The 8,516-nt window shown below is 45.0% G+C and overlaps 1 pseudogene across 1 annotated transcript; it reads right to left on the bottom strand.

Moving 5' to 3' along the window:
• Nucleotides 1-3,281: 3,281 nt before the first annotated feature.
• LOC311322615 (N-acetyllactosaminide alpha-1,3-galactosyltransferase-like) lies at nt 3,282-3,905 on the bottom strand (annotated as a pseudogene). The gene has a single exon. The product of its transcript is annotated as an N-acetyllactosaminide alpha-1,3-galactosyltransferase-like (transcript).
• Between the last annotated feature and the right edge of the window lie 4,611 nt (nt 3,906-8,516).

The raw sequence follows: 8,516 nt of genomic DNA, 5'->3' as shown, positions 1-8,516 counted from the left end.
CGCTCAAGCCTACCCAACGAAAGACCAGACAGCCAAGACTGTTGCTGTGGTGCTATGGGAAAACTTCATCAGTCATTATGGCTTCCCTCGTAGGATCCACAGTGATCAAGGCGCTTGTTTCGAATCAGAGGTAGTGACAGAGCTATGTAAACTTTCTGGGATGAAGTCTCGCACCACTCCATACCACCCGAGGGGTAATCCTGTAGAAAGATTCAACAGGACGCTACTGGACCTCTTGGGAACCTTGGAAGACAAGAAGAAAGAGGAGTGGAGGAAATATGTCCGGCCCCTAGTGCATGCATATAATTGCACCAGAAATGATTCGACTGGGGAAGCACCTTTCCTTTTGATGTTTGGACGAGAGCCTCGAGAGCGTCCTTTTGGCATTAGTCCACAGGGCCACAATCCCACCACACATTCACATTATGTGCGGGAGCTCAAGAAGAGACTCAGACATGCATATCAGTTGGCTTCTAGAAATGCGGAGAGAATGCAGCTGCGGAACAAAAGACGTTGGGATGCCAAAGTGACCGCTCTACCCCTGGAAGTGGGTGACAGGGTCCTTGTGAGAAATCTGAGCTTGAGAAAGAAGCATAAAATATCTGATAGATGGGAGAGTGTCGTTCACATTGTGGTCAAACAGCCTGATGATAATATTCCAGTCTATGTGGTAAGGCCTGAGGATGGAGAAGGCAGGGAACGAGTCCTGCATCGTGATATGCTTCTTCCGTGTGGATTCTTGCCCGCGGACTTGGAAGTACAAAGCGAGGATGCTGTTCATGGTGTACCTAGTCGGGTTTCCGAGACAACTGAAGAGGAGCAGGAAGTCCAAGAATCCGCACTTACAATGGATGTGGAGGGAGAAGAGGACTGGGAAATTGACAATATGCCATCTCAGGCTCCTGACATTGAGATGTGGGAATCACTAAGCGGACATCAGTTACAGAGTTCTTTGAATCCAGATGCTTCTGAGTTTAGTTCGGATCATTCAGGGTTGTTAGAGCCTGAACATTGTTCACCCCAACTACAGGGTAGGCCACAGAGGAGGCGGAATCCCCCAGCTCATCTCAGAGATTATCAACTTGATCCCAGGTTTACTTGTAGTCAACACAGTGTCAGTTTCTCAACATGTCAAACGATGCTGTATAAGTTCCTTATGTCCTTGCAGGAGCAGATTTCAGTATTAATACATTCCATAGAGAGACAGACTGACGGGGTCGTCAGTGTTTAAGTGGGGGAGGATGTAACCCTGGGTTTAGATTGACAAGCTGTTTGAAATAGTGTCAATAGGTACACTGTCTCTTTAAGATTTTACGATCGCAAGTACAGCTTTACGGCACTAGAGTAAGAGCTCCATAGAAATGTATTGGCAGGGGATTTCGCGGGCTCACTTGACCATACGCTACTGAAGAGAGAGGTCAAAGCTTCATGCTTCTAGACTCTTAGCTAGCTACTCTGATCGTCGAGTGCACCACTGACCCACTCATGCAATATTCTCCTGCTAGGTGAGCACATATATTGTGTAGTTTATTACTATTACACTAGCTTATTACTAATAATTAGCTAACTACTGTCTACTTACTTTGGACTAGCTAAACCAAAACGTAGCTACTAGTTGTAGAGCTATTTGTGTGTTTTATATTTCGAATGCTGTACAGTATGTACTCTAGTTGACTTGTACTGTATGTGTAAGTTATACATCACTCACTTGACCATACGCTACTGAAGAGAGAGGTCAAAGCTTCATGCTTCTAGACTCTTAGCTAGCTACTCTGATCGTCGAGTGCACCACTGACCCACTCATGCAATATTCTCCTGCTAGCACCCTGGATGAGACTGGAGCTGAACAGAGACTGTCATTCTTCTGAGAGCTGAAGATTAGTCAGCAACTATCATCCACCTACTACTGGATCTCTTGTTGAGTACAAGACTTTTCTTTTTCTTTATAGAGCTCTATAATATTTTCTGGGTACCCAACTCTTTTCTATTTTTTCTATTTTATCTTTTTGCTTGAACTGCCTATTGGGACTGTTAATATGGACTGAGTCGTATGGAATATCAAGTTCCTTTTTCAATTGTTCGTTGTTCAAAAGAAGAGGACTCACACAGCCTTAGAGGTTTATTAAAGTGACGGTTACTTTGTGATACTATCGATTCATACCTTTGAGTTAGAACCTGAAGAGAAGGTAACCTTATTTTGAATGTTTATTTTATTTTGAGTGTGACATAAAAGGAAGATACGTTCCAGTCCTACTTTAGTTTATGGACTTAGGTAGCATACTACTACCAGCCCTGAACAATAAAACACTTTTAGAGTACAACTTTATTATAGTCTCGGTTTGACTCATTTATTTTAGATAGTTGGTTACAATAACAGGCCCTATTACAACTAATTCCATAAAGTCCTCATCGGGATCAATGGCAGACACTCTGTCCTCTAAGTAACAGACTAAACAGTTTTATGTTTTAGTGTTTAATAGTTTTTAGAGTGTCTGACAGTGTTCTCTGTGTGCAGCACTTTGTCAACCGTGTGTTATTTAAATGTGCTATAGAAATAAAGTGGATTGGATTGAGACTAAGCCTGTTGTTTGTCAGGTACTGGGATGCCATGTTGAATTGAGTGGTTAGACAGGTAACTATCACATTATAATACAACATGATATGAAGTTTCAAATTCATATCACAAAAGTTGAAGATATCTAGGTTTGTTTCTTAGGCAATGTAGTTGAATGCAATTGAGCTTATCTATATGTTCCCAGGGTCAACATAGTCATCCATGGTCGGATTGGATAAGTAGATGAGGATGATACTGATAGATTGATAGACGACAGATAGTATAGTAAATTGCCAGTTTGGTAACCTTTAAATGTCTAGCTGAGTATCTAGGACTGGAAAGAGGAACTGATTAGCACTGATAAGATACTGTAAGGACAGGCATTTACAAAAATTCCAATGTACCGGTACCCATACTTGTTACACATGGCAAATAAACTTTCTATTCTATTCATGTGCCAAGGGTTCTATGATCCCCAGCTCTATATAACAGATCGCGCTCACGCCACATATCGTCAACCCTGAAAATGAGGGAAACCTCAGTGTTTTTACGAGTCAAAATAAAGGTTTGAAATTAAATGAAATGTACCCATATTCCCGCATAAAAAGGTTATGACTGTTGTTATTGGGTTAAAAAAAACAATCGTGATAAACCCCCAATTAATCGACTAGTCGACTACTTTGGCGGAGTAGTCGATGACTAGTAGAATTCAGTAGTCCTGAATGCCCTACTCCAGATTATCCCTGAGGCTGTCATACTTCTTCTCTGCCCAGAGCAGACGTGTGACCCGGATGTCGCTGCGCTGGCCGATCTCGCTGGCCCAGCAGTACTCGGGCGACAGCAGCTTGCTGGGCTTGTTGAGCCATAGGTACTTGTTGAGGTGACTCTCGTCATGCCACAGCGCCTCCACCCCTCTGCTCTTGTCCTCCATGATGGTCTGGTGGCAGCTCTCCGCCAGCCATCGTACGCTCCGCCACGTGCCCCCGAACACGGCCGCGTGGTAGTAGAAGTCCCCGTCCTCGTTCTTCATGTAGGCCCTGGAGCCGGGGTTGCGGTCGTAAGTGAACGTCGTCCGTGGCTCGTGGTAGTATTAGGCATGGAGCAACGCCACCGACGTCCCCAGCGCCTCCGAGCCGAACCTCCCCACAAACAACTGGTCGACGTCCAAGCAGAAGACATGGCTGCTGCTGTGTTGGATGTGGGAGTCGATGGCGTCGGCGATGGCCCTCATGCGCATCATGGAGACGTCCTGCCAGCGGGCGTCCCTCTGGATGTTCATAACCTTCAGCATGCGTCCCGGGGCCACTACAAAAGGACACCAGTTCGTCTTCTCAAACCATCGAATGGACATTGGGATGCCACTGAAGATCCACCCTCTCATCACACGTGGAGATCCAGGAGCCAGTCAGGAAGACCAGCGGACCAGACCCAACCTCTCATCACACATGAGGGAACCAGGAGCCAGTCATGAGGACCATTGGACCTGGTAAGTATATTCAATATTATATTTTAATAGTTTAATCCTTACTTGTCAATAGCCTCTTAAACGTTAGTATAACCATACGAGGTAATCCCTTTTCAGGTTTCACATCAAAATAGATTAAAACATAGCTCTCAATACACCTTTTAAGCCTAAAACTGTCTAATTGACCCTGAGGAACACACACTGGGACTTCATCACTCCTGGTGGGCCTGCCCAGGCCTAGGGTGTATAGTTGTTTGGCCGAAACACCCGTTGACGTCTGGGTAACTACTGATGATTGTGTTCCAATATTTAGTTGTTATAATAATCTGTAGACCTTATTGCCCCTAAAATGTATAGCAGGCCATTAATATTTCAGTTAGCATAGTCATAATGTAAGGCCTAGTGGCCAAGTCTTTTAAATTAATATCTCATCTTAACCTAAACCTTAATTGTAATCCAGACCTTAACCTTACAGGCTTTTATATCTAAACTCAACCCAATCCTTCGCTCTAATCCTAACCTTACAGGTCTTTATACCTAAACCTAACCCAAACCCCTGCTCTGACCCTAAATTTACAGACTAATATACCTAAGCCTAACCCTATGCTCTAACCCTAACCTTATACCTAACCCTAACCCAAACCTCTACTGTAACTTTAACATCTAATCCTGAACTTACAGTTTTAATAACAAACCATGACCTGTACTCTAAGCTTGACCTTACAGGCTTTATTCCTCTCCTCTTTTTTCCCCCTATGGGAGCTAGTGCGGTTCCGGCCGCTCTTGATTTCAAGTGAGCGTGACTTGTGTTGCTGCATCACATGTCAGCTACGATTCCTTCATTGGTTTCGTGGTGCACCCTGGTGTTCAGGCTGTACAACCGTGGCCACCGTCAGGCGTCTACGGGGCCTGAGCCTCAATAACTATTTGCAGACCTGAAACAGGGCCCGAACCAGAATCAAGCCTGCACAGGCACAACAGAGGCAGTGAGTCTCTCCCACAGAAACAGAATTTAAAAAAACATAATATATACAGCCTATCATTTTACAGTCTGGAGTACGGAATTCAGATTATAGGACACACACATGAGTCCAGGACACACACAACCACACACACACACACACACACACAAACATACACACACGACTGAGTGAGTTGTTGATACGGAAAAATAGAGTTCTGCACACCAGATAGCTCCCAATAAAAAGTTTTATTTTTATCTGATGTGCGGAACTCTATTTTTCCTTATCTACAAGGGTTTGTGTTCCAGCAGCCAGCCTAACATGCACAGTCTATTGTGTGTGTCTTTTGTATATTTTTTTTTATTTGAGTGAGATGTTGAACCTCTGACTTTGTCTGACCCCAGATGTGACCTGATGTGAGCGGGCGGCTACAGGACAGCCTGCAGGAGTGTAAGAGACTGAGGGAGGAGCTGACTCAAGTCCTCCAGCAGCTGGATGCACAGAGCAGGTAGACCACACCAGATAATTTCAAACAGGCTCATGGTCTGGCTGCTTCTGAGACAATAACAACGACCCTTTTCAAGAAATATCCAATAATTCTTGCTACTTCCTAAGAAAGATGGCACACAGTTTTCTTCCTGGTGCAGGTATTATGTATTGTAGTACCTTTTCTAGTAATCTGCTACGCTAGCGCCAGCTATGCTACCACCAGCTACTGTATGCTACTACCAGCTATGCTACTACCAGCTATGCTACCACCAGCTATGCTACCACCAGCTATGCTACTACCAGCTATGCTACTACCAGCCCTACTACCACCAGCTATGCTACTACCAGCTATACTACCAGCTACGCTACCACCAGCTATGCTACTAGATTAGATTAGACTTTATTGTCCCTCAAGGGGAAATTCATTTTCACAGGACTGCATTTACAGCACCATTCATTTAACAACGAACAACATTTTACATAGACATCGTAGGTGGACATTACATAGACATTGACAGTACAGTACAGTTACAGACACCACTGCCTGCACTGCACTTATATAGTACTTTTATCCAGGGTGCTTTACAATGAAGGCACCTCATTCACCCATTAACGGCAGCTGCCATGCAAGGTGCTAGCCTGCTCATTGGGAGCGATTTGGGGTTCAGTGTCTTGTCCAAGGACACTTCGACATGTGGACAGAAGGAGGGATTCAAACCGCCGACCCTACGATCATTGGACGACTCGCTCTACCGCTGAGCCACAGCTGCCCCTGTAAGCCGGCCCCTCTCCCATCCCCTCCCTACAGCAGGTACGAGGAGAAGCGGGAGCAGCACAAGGCCAAGCTGTGGCGAGCCAAGCACACCTACGTCCAGGAGACGAGCCGGCGCGACAGCAGGATCCACCTGCTGGAGAGAGAGATGGCCGTTGCTGTGGACGCCGTGGACAAGGTAACGACACCGCCGCGCAGCTCCTATCGCCGTGACGACAGAACGTCATAGAACGTGACCCAAAATACTTTTACAGAGCCGCTGAGTAGACCTGGGTCCCATTGTGTTCAGTGGTGTAGTAGAGGGTATGGGGAGTATACCCACCTCCTTATCCATGGACCCCCAGTATACACACTTCTTTGAACACCACTAATGTAAAAACTGTACTGGTAACATGCTCGAGTATACACACTTCTTTAAACACCACTAATGTAAAAACTGTACTGGTAACATGCTCGAGTATACACACTTCTTTAAACACCACTCATGTAAAAACTGTACTGGTAACATGCTCGAGTATACACACTTCTTTGAACACCACTCACAGTGTTTCCTGTGGAACTGATCTCTTGGTGTGGTGGTGTGTGAAAAAAAGAGTCCGATTTCGAAACCAAAGCGGGGGATCGGAGACCACACAGGCACTTAATAAATCATATGGTTTATAGACATATTTTAATCAGATGTATTGTAGGTTACCATTATAACAGCAGCTGTTATAATGGTAACAGCTGCTGTTTTCTGTTATTTTGATTGGCATTTTTTAGGTGGCTGGAGGAACATTAACGCAAGCTAGTGTTAGTTCAGTCAGCCAAAAAGACCGTCGCACAATCCATCAGGCAGCGCTGCGCCTGACTCGCACGAAAGTTGCAGAACCTACTCGCGCTTGTGGTGTATGTCTCCTTGACAACGCTCGCTTGAAGGGCTGACTGACTGACAGACAGCAGCGTGCAGTGTTGCCAGATTGGGCGGGTTCACTCCCAATTGGGCTTCTTTTGATCACGTTTGGCGGGAAAAAATAGCATTGGGCGGTTGGTCTGGAAAAAATAGCATTGGGCGGGCGTTTAAAAAAAAAATATATATATTTAAAAACTGGCGGGACAGACGTTTCAATTTTATCCAATGATGTTAATAGGGTGGGAGATGTGCACCTGTCCAATAGGGGCGAGGGAGCTCTCCCTGTTCAATGCATTTGATTCACACGGTCAAGGAGAAGGTCGAGGTCAGAGTCAAATCTAGCTAGCTACCCCCGAAGAAACCTAAAGATGCCAATTTGGGGATGTGGGATCAGCAGGTTTCTGTCATGATCACCGCATCGATGCCTTTTGGCTGGAGGTAGAGGCCTTTAAAGATGCCGGAGGAAATCTGTGCTTTCAGGATGTGGCACTTGGCGCAATCAGATTGCTCACTCTGCCCATATCAAATGCTCATGTGGAGAGAGAATTTTCCCAAGTGACGCTAAAGATGATGCCAGAAATCGCATGGGATTACTGCTGCTTTCTGCTCGCATGGACGTGCGCTCGGTCTAACACGGAGCGGTTTGACGGCTGCAACGTTCCACCCTCTCCGACAGTTGTTGGGGAGCTTTGACTCAACCATCTATTAATACTTGCTAATTAGCAAGTTCACCACATGTACATAGTTTTACATTGACAAGTTACGTTAGAAGTTGGAATGGACTCTTGGCCTGTTAAGCGTGACGGTAAGACATTTTTATTTAATACTATACAGCAGGTGTTTCTGGATGTCGCATCATTGAGTGATGCATTAGCCTACTTGTGTCTCTGCCTGCCTGCCTGCCTGAGTATCACACTCCTGACTCGGTTATTGTAGGCGAGCAGGCAGGCTATTCATGGGTGGTTATACAGGTGGTTATATAGGCCTACCATTGGAAGTTGTGTAGCCTAGTCCACTTGTCACATTCTGCGGTTTCTTGTCACCACTTAAGCTTGTTATCTAGCTTGCCATCTTGAGTTGCTCTCGTCTATGACCGCAGCACCGCTGTTCCTCTATTCATGATATAGCCATGCTTCTCATGTGTTATTATAATTTGTTGCCTGCATTATCATTTCTTTGACTATTTGATGAGATTACGCATCTTTCTCTCTGATGTAGGCTGTGTGTGTGACATATGTGTAGGCGTGTGTTGCAGTTTACCACGAGTTATTATTATTTTCGGTATTTCAATTGAAAGGCATTTTTCTTAGCATGCACTGCTATATATTATATACTATAATATTTGGGCGTTTTTTTATCACATTGGGTGGATTTTGAGCACT

Source organism: Borostomias antarcticus (genome assembly GCF_949987555.1).
Source record: "Borostomias antarcticus genome assembly, chromosome: 20".
Classification (NCBI taxonomy): domain Eukaryota; kingdom Metazoa; phylum Chordata; class Actinopteri; order Stomiiformes; family Stomiidae; genus Borostomias; species Borostomias antarcticus.
This window is presented reverse-complemented; position numbering and strand designations above follow the sequence as displayed.